General features: G+C 55.0%; 1 protein-coding gene across 1 annotated transcript in view; it reads right to left on the minus strand.

The window, feature by feature from the left end:
* NFASC (neurofascin) overlaps positions 1 to 4,449 on the minus strand; it is a 181,044-nt gene extending 176,595 nt beyond the window's left edge. Inside the window, exon 1 of the mRNA XM_054563301.1 lies at positions 4,353 to 4,449. The gene's annotated coding sequence lies outside the window, so the exon portion shown is untranslated. The remainder of the gene's footprint in view (positions 1 to 4,352) is intronic.
* Positions 4,450 to 6,000: the final 1,551 nt, after the last annotated feature.

A 6,000-nucleotide genomic window follows, 5' to 3' on the forward strand; every position in this document is an offset into this window, starting at 1 on the left:
CAGTTCTTATTTTTCCACCAGGGAGGGAGTTCAGTACCATACATAGGAGATGAGCTTCCATGCCAAACAAACATAGGTTTGAAGTCTAGCTTTGTAACTCATCTGTTCTACAGTCTTAAACAAATAACATCCTCTCTGGCTCTGTTTCTTTATCTGCAAAACCAGTATCCTAACAGTAGCTCTTCATGTAGGGTTAACCCCTATGAAAATTAAATGAGATGATATATATATAAGGCACAGAGTAGGGTGTCTAGCATATACAACAATAAGCACTCTATAATGATAACTATTTTTCCTGGCTTGCCCCCAAGACATAATAAAAGGAGCATGGCTGAAGACTTCTCTAGCTGGCTGGCACAATCTGACCAATGCCCCCAGTCAGAAAAGCCGCAGAAGTGCCTACTCGAGCATCCTGGCTCCCAGAGCCATACCCAGTGGCCACGAGGACCAGGCCATAAGCATCTGGTATCTACCCTTGCAGCTGGGCTTCAGCCCTAACTGGGCATTTTGAGTAAATGCTCAAAACTTTAACATCAACCTGCTCTAGTCAAAGCTGGGGTTTATCCAAAGAGTCTGGTGCGATCACTCTAGGTCCTACTGTCCACTGTGACCTCTCAGCCAGGCTTCTCCAATGACAGGAGCCCATCTGACCTCTGCTATTTTGTACTCTGCATCATATCTGTTATCTTGTGCTGATTTAATTTATCATTTCTGTATCTCCTGCTTGACTTATATGCCCAGCACCTAGCACAGTTCCTGGGATATACCCAAAGGTTCAGGACACACGAATGAAATGTACTGTATTGGGAGTGTGGAGAAGAGGAGGGGTCCTCAGAAGATGAGGCTGGGGGTCTCTGCCTTCAGGCTCTTTCGCAGTTCAGCTAGGGGTGTCCGTGGTGACCTCTGCTCAAGCGTATGCCTTCCAAGGATCACCTCTGCTCACCATTAACCCACCTGGACTTCCCTGATGACTCGCACCTGACTCTGACCTCCCCAGAACTCCAAGACCCTTCCACCCACATCAGAGCTCGCGATACTCCCATTCACCTTGTTTCTGAGCACCTACCTGTGCATGACTTGCTATTTCCCCATCAGACAGGAGCTTCCCGAAGGCAGACACTGGGCCTCTTTCCTCTGACTCACTGACATGCTAAGCATACCCTGACCACACTCTGCCCCTCATACAAACGCTTAGAAAATAGGAATGGGTGAATGGAATAGCCTCGGTCTTGTCCCAGAGTCCCCTATGGGTGCTCCCTTCAGGCTGAGGCATCCCCCAGGAGGATGCAGCTACACAAAGAACACCCCCTTTCTTCCCCCTAACATCTCTCATCTCACCTCCTCCCCCACCCTTTTCCTCACAGTCCACTTCAGAGCCAGCTCTGACCCTACCACTCAGGGAACCCAGCCCTCCTCTCAGCTGTGGGGAAGAGGGGGCTGTCCGCCCCTGTCCGGATATTCTCACTCGGGCTTATCTAAGTTACTTGTCTGATTACTTATCTCTCTTTTCCATTACACCGGGAGCTCTGAGAGATCAAACCCCGTCTAGCTTTTTTGCCTCTAGGATCCCAGCACCCAGCAGAGCAGACACTGTAGGGTTTAATTAGTATTTGTTAAAGGAATAAGTATGTAACCAGCTTAAAGTTCCTCTCTCTTCCTTCTCCCCTCCTCCCAGAGGCCAAACAGACAGAGGACTGGGTTTCTCTGCCTCTCCCCTTCTGCTTTTCTAAGAATTTCTGTTTCTAAAGACTAAGTGATGATCCTCCCGCCCTGGCTCTCGGATGGTCTTAGAAGAGGGAGGTGACAGGGGAAGGAAACAAGCCGCCACCCCAGGGCGACGGGAGCCTTGGAAGCCTGCCCCTCCGACACTGCAGGAGCTGGACCCTATTCTGTGCCTCCTCCCCCTCCGATAGCCAAAGCCAGAACCCACCCCCCAGATATCAACCATCTCTTCGGTGTGTCCCTGAAAGAGCCAGCCCTGCGAGCCAGCCTGTGGGCCCACAGGGAGCTCTCTGGAGAGCCGGCTCCTCTAGTGTGCTTCCGTGTGTCTCCGCGTAGCCTTCCTGAGGCCAAACAAAGCATGTGGGTGGAGAGTCATCTCACAAAACTAGGAAATGTGTACATTGTTATCAGAATCCCCCACTTAACCTGAGCCCCAATCTGCATTTCACTGGCAGAACCTTAATCCAATCAGCTCCCGAGGATGGCTCCAGGTGATGCCTCCTCCTGGACCAGGAAATGCCAGGGGAAGCTTCCTGCCCCACCCCCATTCAGATGGGAGGGGTGCAGAAGGGCAACAAAGCAGAGGGCAGCTGGTCCCCCAGCCGAATGACCCCCTCACCAGGCACGGCCTGAGTCCCGTTTGGAGTTGCGGCACTTGAGCGGGAGTCCGACCACTCAGATTTGTGAAGTGAGGGAGCCTTGCGGAGAAGGGACAGCAATTTGATCTTAACCTCCAATTTAAGCCTCAGGGTTTTAACTAAGGTCCTTAAAACAGGAATTGGGCTATTTCACGGGGCCAAGACAATTTGTGGGGATGGCTGTAAGTGCCCCTTTCCTCATTTGTGTTATTCTCATTCCATCTCTCTCTCTCTGCACACACACTCACACACACACACCCTTCAGCTGAATTCAAAGACAAGAGGGAGAAATGACTCTCTCAGAAGTGCCAGCTCAGTCAAAACAAAAGGTAGGAAGCACTAGATGTGTAGCAGACCCCCCACCTCCAACTCATCTCCTTCAATTCTTCCCGCAAAGCAATTCCACCAGATCCACTCGTCCCCAGACCAGGGGGAGGACAGGTTTCCACCCTCCTTCTTCTTCCTGCCCCTCACTCCCACAGTGGTATGGTCCCTCTCCCCAGGGGAGCCCTCTTTCCACACATAGTTTCCCTGGGCTTCTCTCACTTAAGTCTCAAGTTTGGTGGGTTCCGAACTTGCCAGTCTCTGGCCTCATTCAGACAATTCCACTCCTGCCCTGCAAGTCTGCCCTTCCTGGAGATTTGATTAAGGCCCAGCAGGGCTCACTACAGTTCCACGGGCAGAGAAGACACCAGGCCCGCATCCCAGGGAGACGGACAGGCAGAAAAGAGGCCCTGTCATCCGCTCCTCCAGTCTGAGGGAGAAGGCATCTCTGCAAACACACACACACACACGCCCCTGCCACACACCCAGAAGGAATCAGGGCCCGAACCTGGCTCGGGCCCGGCAGGAGAGGGGCTGCCGTGGGGACCAGAGTCTAGGTGATTCAGCATCTGCCCACTCTCAGCCCAGCCCATTGGCCACACTCGCGACAGCTCTTAATGCCAAAGTGCTGACTTGGAAGCTGAGGAAGAATCCTTTCTAAAATCCAAAATTCTCCAGACCTCCAGCAGGGCTCCTTATCCAGGCCTCTGCACCCCAGGGCTTGAAACAACACCGGGAAGAGGTCACTCAGCCATCCCTCAGACCCCAGCTCTTCCCCATCCCAGCTTCCCCAGCTTAGCACCCCCTCCCCCAGTCCCTCTAGGAAACAAAACTCAACAGCTAAGGGAAGAGGAACAGAAGGGAGGCCTACCAACCCCAAGCACCCTGTGCCCCCAAACCATGAACAGGATCAAACACGTAGAAAGCGGTTATAAGCGGCAACAGCGAGTACCGGCGGCGGCGGCCTGCAGGGCCGGAGGTGCTCAGTACAAGCCCCGTGGCTACTGGCCTCACCAGGAAGGGCAGGTGGGGCAGGTGATGGAGGGCAGGCCAGATAACAGCCAAGGCGGGGAAGATGGGGTTCTTGAGAGGGACTCTGAGGCATCTGGGAAGGAGCTGGGACGGGACAGGGTGTGCAGGAGGGACCTGGAGAGGACAGTGAGGGAGCTGATGGAGAGACAGGCACAGAGTGACCGCGGGGGGGGGCGGCGGCGGGGGGGATGAGGTCGGGAGGAGAGCAGGGGAGGGCAGGGAGGGGGCTGATGATGTGCAGGGTAGGAAAAATAGAAGGGATGGGTGATACAAAGTGGATGTGGAAGTAAACGGAGGTATCGGGGCAGGGCTCGTGGATTCAGGGGCAGAAGGAAAGGGGAAAGAGGGTGAGGGTGAGGGAAGGGGGAAGGGATGCAGCCAATGAGATAGAAAGGGTGTGGGGTGTGTAGGGGGGTCGGGAGCTGGATGGGAATGGGGCGCACACATGCACAGAACAGAATGGATTCAGAGCAGGTGACGGTGTGGAGAGAAAGGTCGGGACGTGGACGGAGGGGGGATGGGGACAGGTCCGGGGACGGAAAGGGGAGGGCGGGAAAAAGAGGGTAGTCGCTAACTAGGCTTCCATGATCCCCTAATGCCACCACCTCTATCTTTCCAGAGTCCGAGCTCACCTACCTCCAAGGGCTCGGCTCCGACCCTGGGCGCAGTCCGTGCTGTCGGCTGCCGGCGCGGCCACTACCACGGCGTCCCCTGCAGCGCCTCTCGCCGCCAGCCGCCGCATTAGGGCAGAGACCAGCCGGCGCGCGTTCCCGAGCAGCGGCGCGCCCCCAGCACCTTGCGTGCGCGCCCCCGCGCCACTCCCTTCGCGATTTGAGCGGGGACCCGGACGCAGCCGGAGGAGGGAGGGATGCTCCAGCGCGGCCCCGCCCGGCGCCTCGGGTACGGTTCGCAGGTCCTGGACCGGAAAAGGACCCATCTTTCTATTTTCACCAACCCACAGCCTCTCTGCGACCGGCTGCGTCCGTTTCCGTTCGCTGAGCGCCTACTACGTGCCAAGCACTCAGGAGGAAATAACGCCGAAGCCCCAGTGTATCAAGAGCTTGTCCTGTGTGTGCTCCACCATCAGACTGTGACTTCTTGGGGGCAGAAATTTGTCTTCTGAGGGAGACCTGCCTGTGGTAGACTCTCCAGGAACGTTTGTTGAATAGTTGTTGGATCCCAATTGGGGATATATGAGAGGTTGTGACACCTGCTGGGGGAAGAGTGGCTTTTAAAAATGGGAGGTGGCCTCAGCCCTCAGAGGGTCAGGCCTTGTCCCGTACTTGAGTTGGTTGGAAGAAACCAGGGCCTGAGAGACAGGAGATCCAAGTGCCATCCCTGGCTGGGTGACTAACATCTCACACGGGCAAGACACTCCTCTGTGAGCCTCAGCTTCCTGAGCTGAGCAATAAAGAATTGATTGGATTATCCCTTCTGGTCCCTTCTGGTCCCTTCTAGTTCAGACGGGGAGAATGAGCTAGGACCTGGCTTCTGTGCACTGGCCAAGGCCTGAGCACACTTTTGACCTGAATCAGTGAAAAGATCTGGATTGGAGTAGAATCTTAGGCTTGGAAGGGCACTTGGAAGTCCAGCTCCCTATCCCAAACCACAGTTTGCTCAGCGGCCTCCCTCTGAGGTCCCATTTCAAGGCCGCCTTCTCTGCTCACACAGCTCTGCCCTGCCTGACATCACCTTCGCTGAGCTGTACGCACCTGCCTGCGTCTCTGTCTCTACTCCAGCCTGTGAGCTCTCCCCAGTCCTTGAACATAGTATGTGCTTAACAAATACTGACAAAGTGCTCCACTCTTCAGTTAAGTTCCTTGAGATCAACGATTGTAACTATTGGGCAAAGACTGTGCCACAGGAAAGAGGAAAGGTGGCTATGGCAGATCCCAAAATGTAGTTACCCATAGGTGCCCAGGACTCTGCGCGAAAGTTGTACAGACCGGGTCCCTGTCTGTACAATTTGATTTCACTCAGAATCTTGTTCCAGCATCGTTCTGGCAGCTCAGCTGCACACAGCCCTGTGCCTGTAACAGCACACTGTGAACACAATAGCGCGCCCTCCAGGAGCCAGTCCTGACTGCGAGGCCCCGAGATGACCTCTCATCAGCCAGTCCTGGCACGGCTGGAGGTGTCTGCAGAGAGAGAGGATGGACTGTAAAGGACCAGAAAATTCTCTGAAGGGGAAAATCTAGAAACTGGGGAGCCTTGTCCAGATGGCACCACTGGCCTCGGCCAGTCCCAGGCACCGGGGCGGGGGAGAGGGGACACTTAAAAAACT

This window comes from Pteronotus mesoamericanus, unplaced genomic scaffold (genome assembly GCF_021234165.1).
Source record: "Pteronotus mesoamericanus isolate MK-2021 breed Mesoamerican mustached bat unplaced genomic scaffold, CSHL_Meso_final scaffold_705, whole genome shotgun sequence".
Lineage (NCBI taxonomy): Eukaryota > Metazoa > Chordata > Mammalia > Chiroptera > Mormoopidae > Pteronotus > Pteronotus mesoamericanus.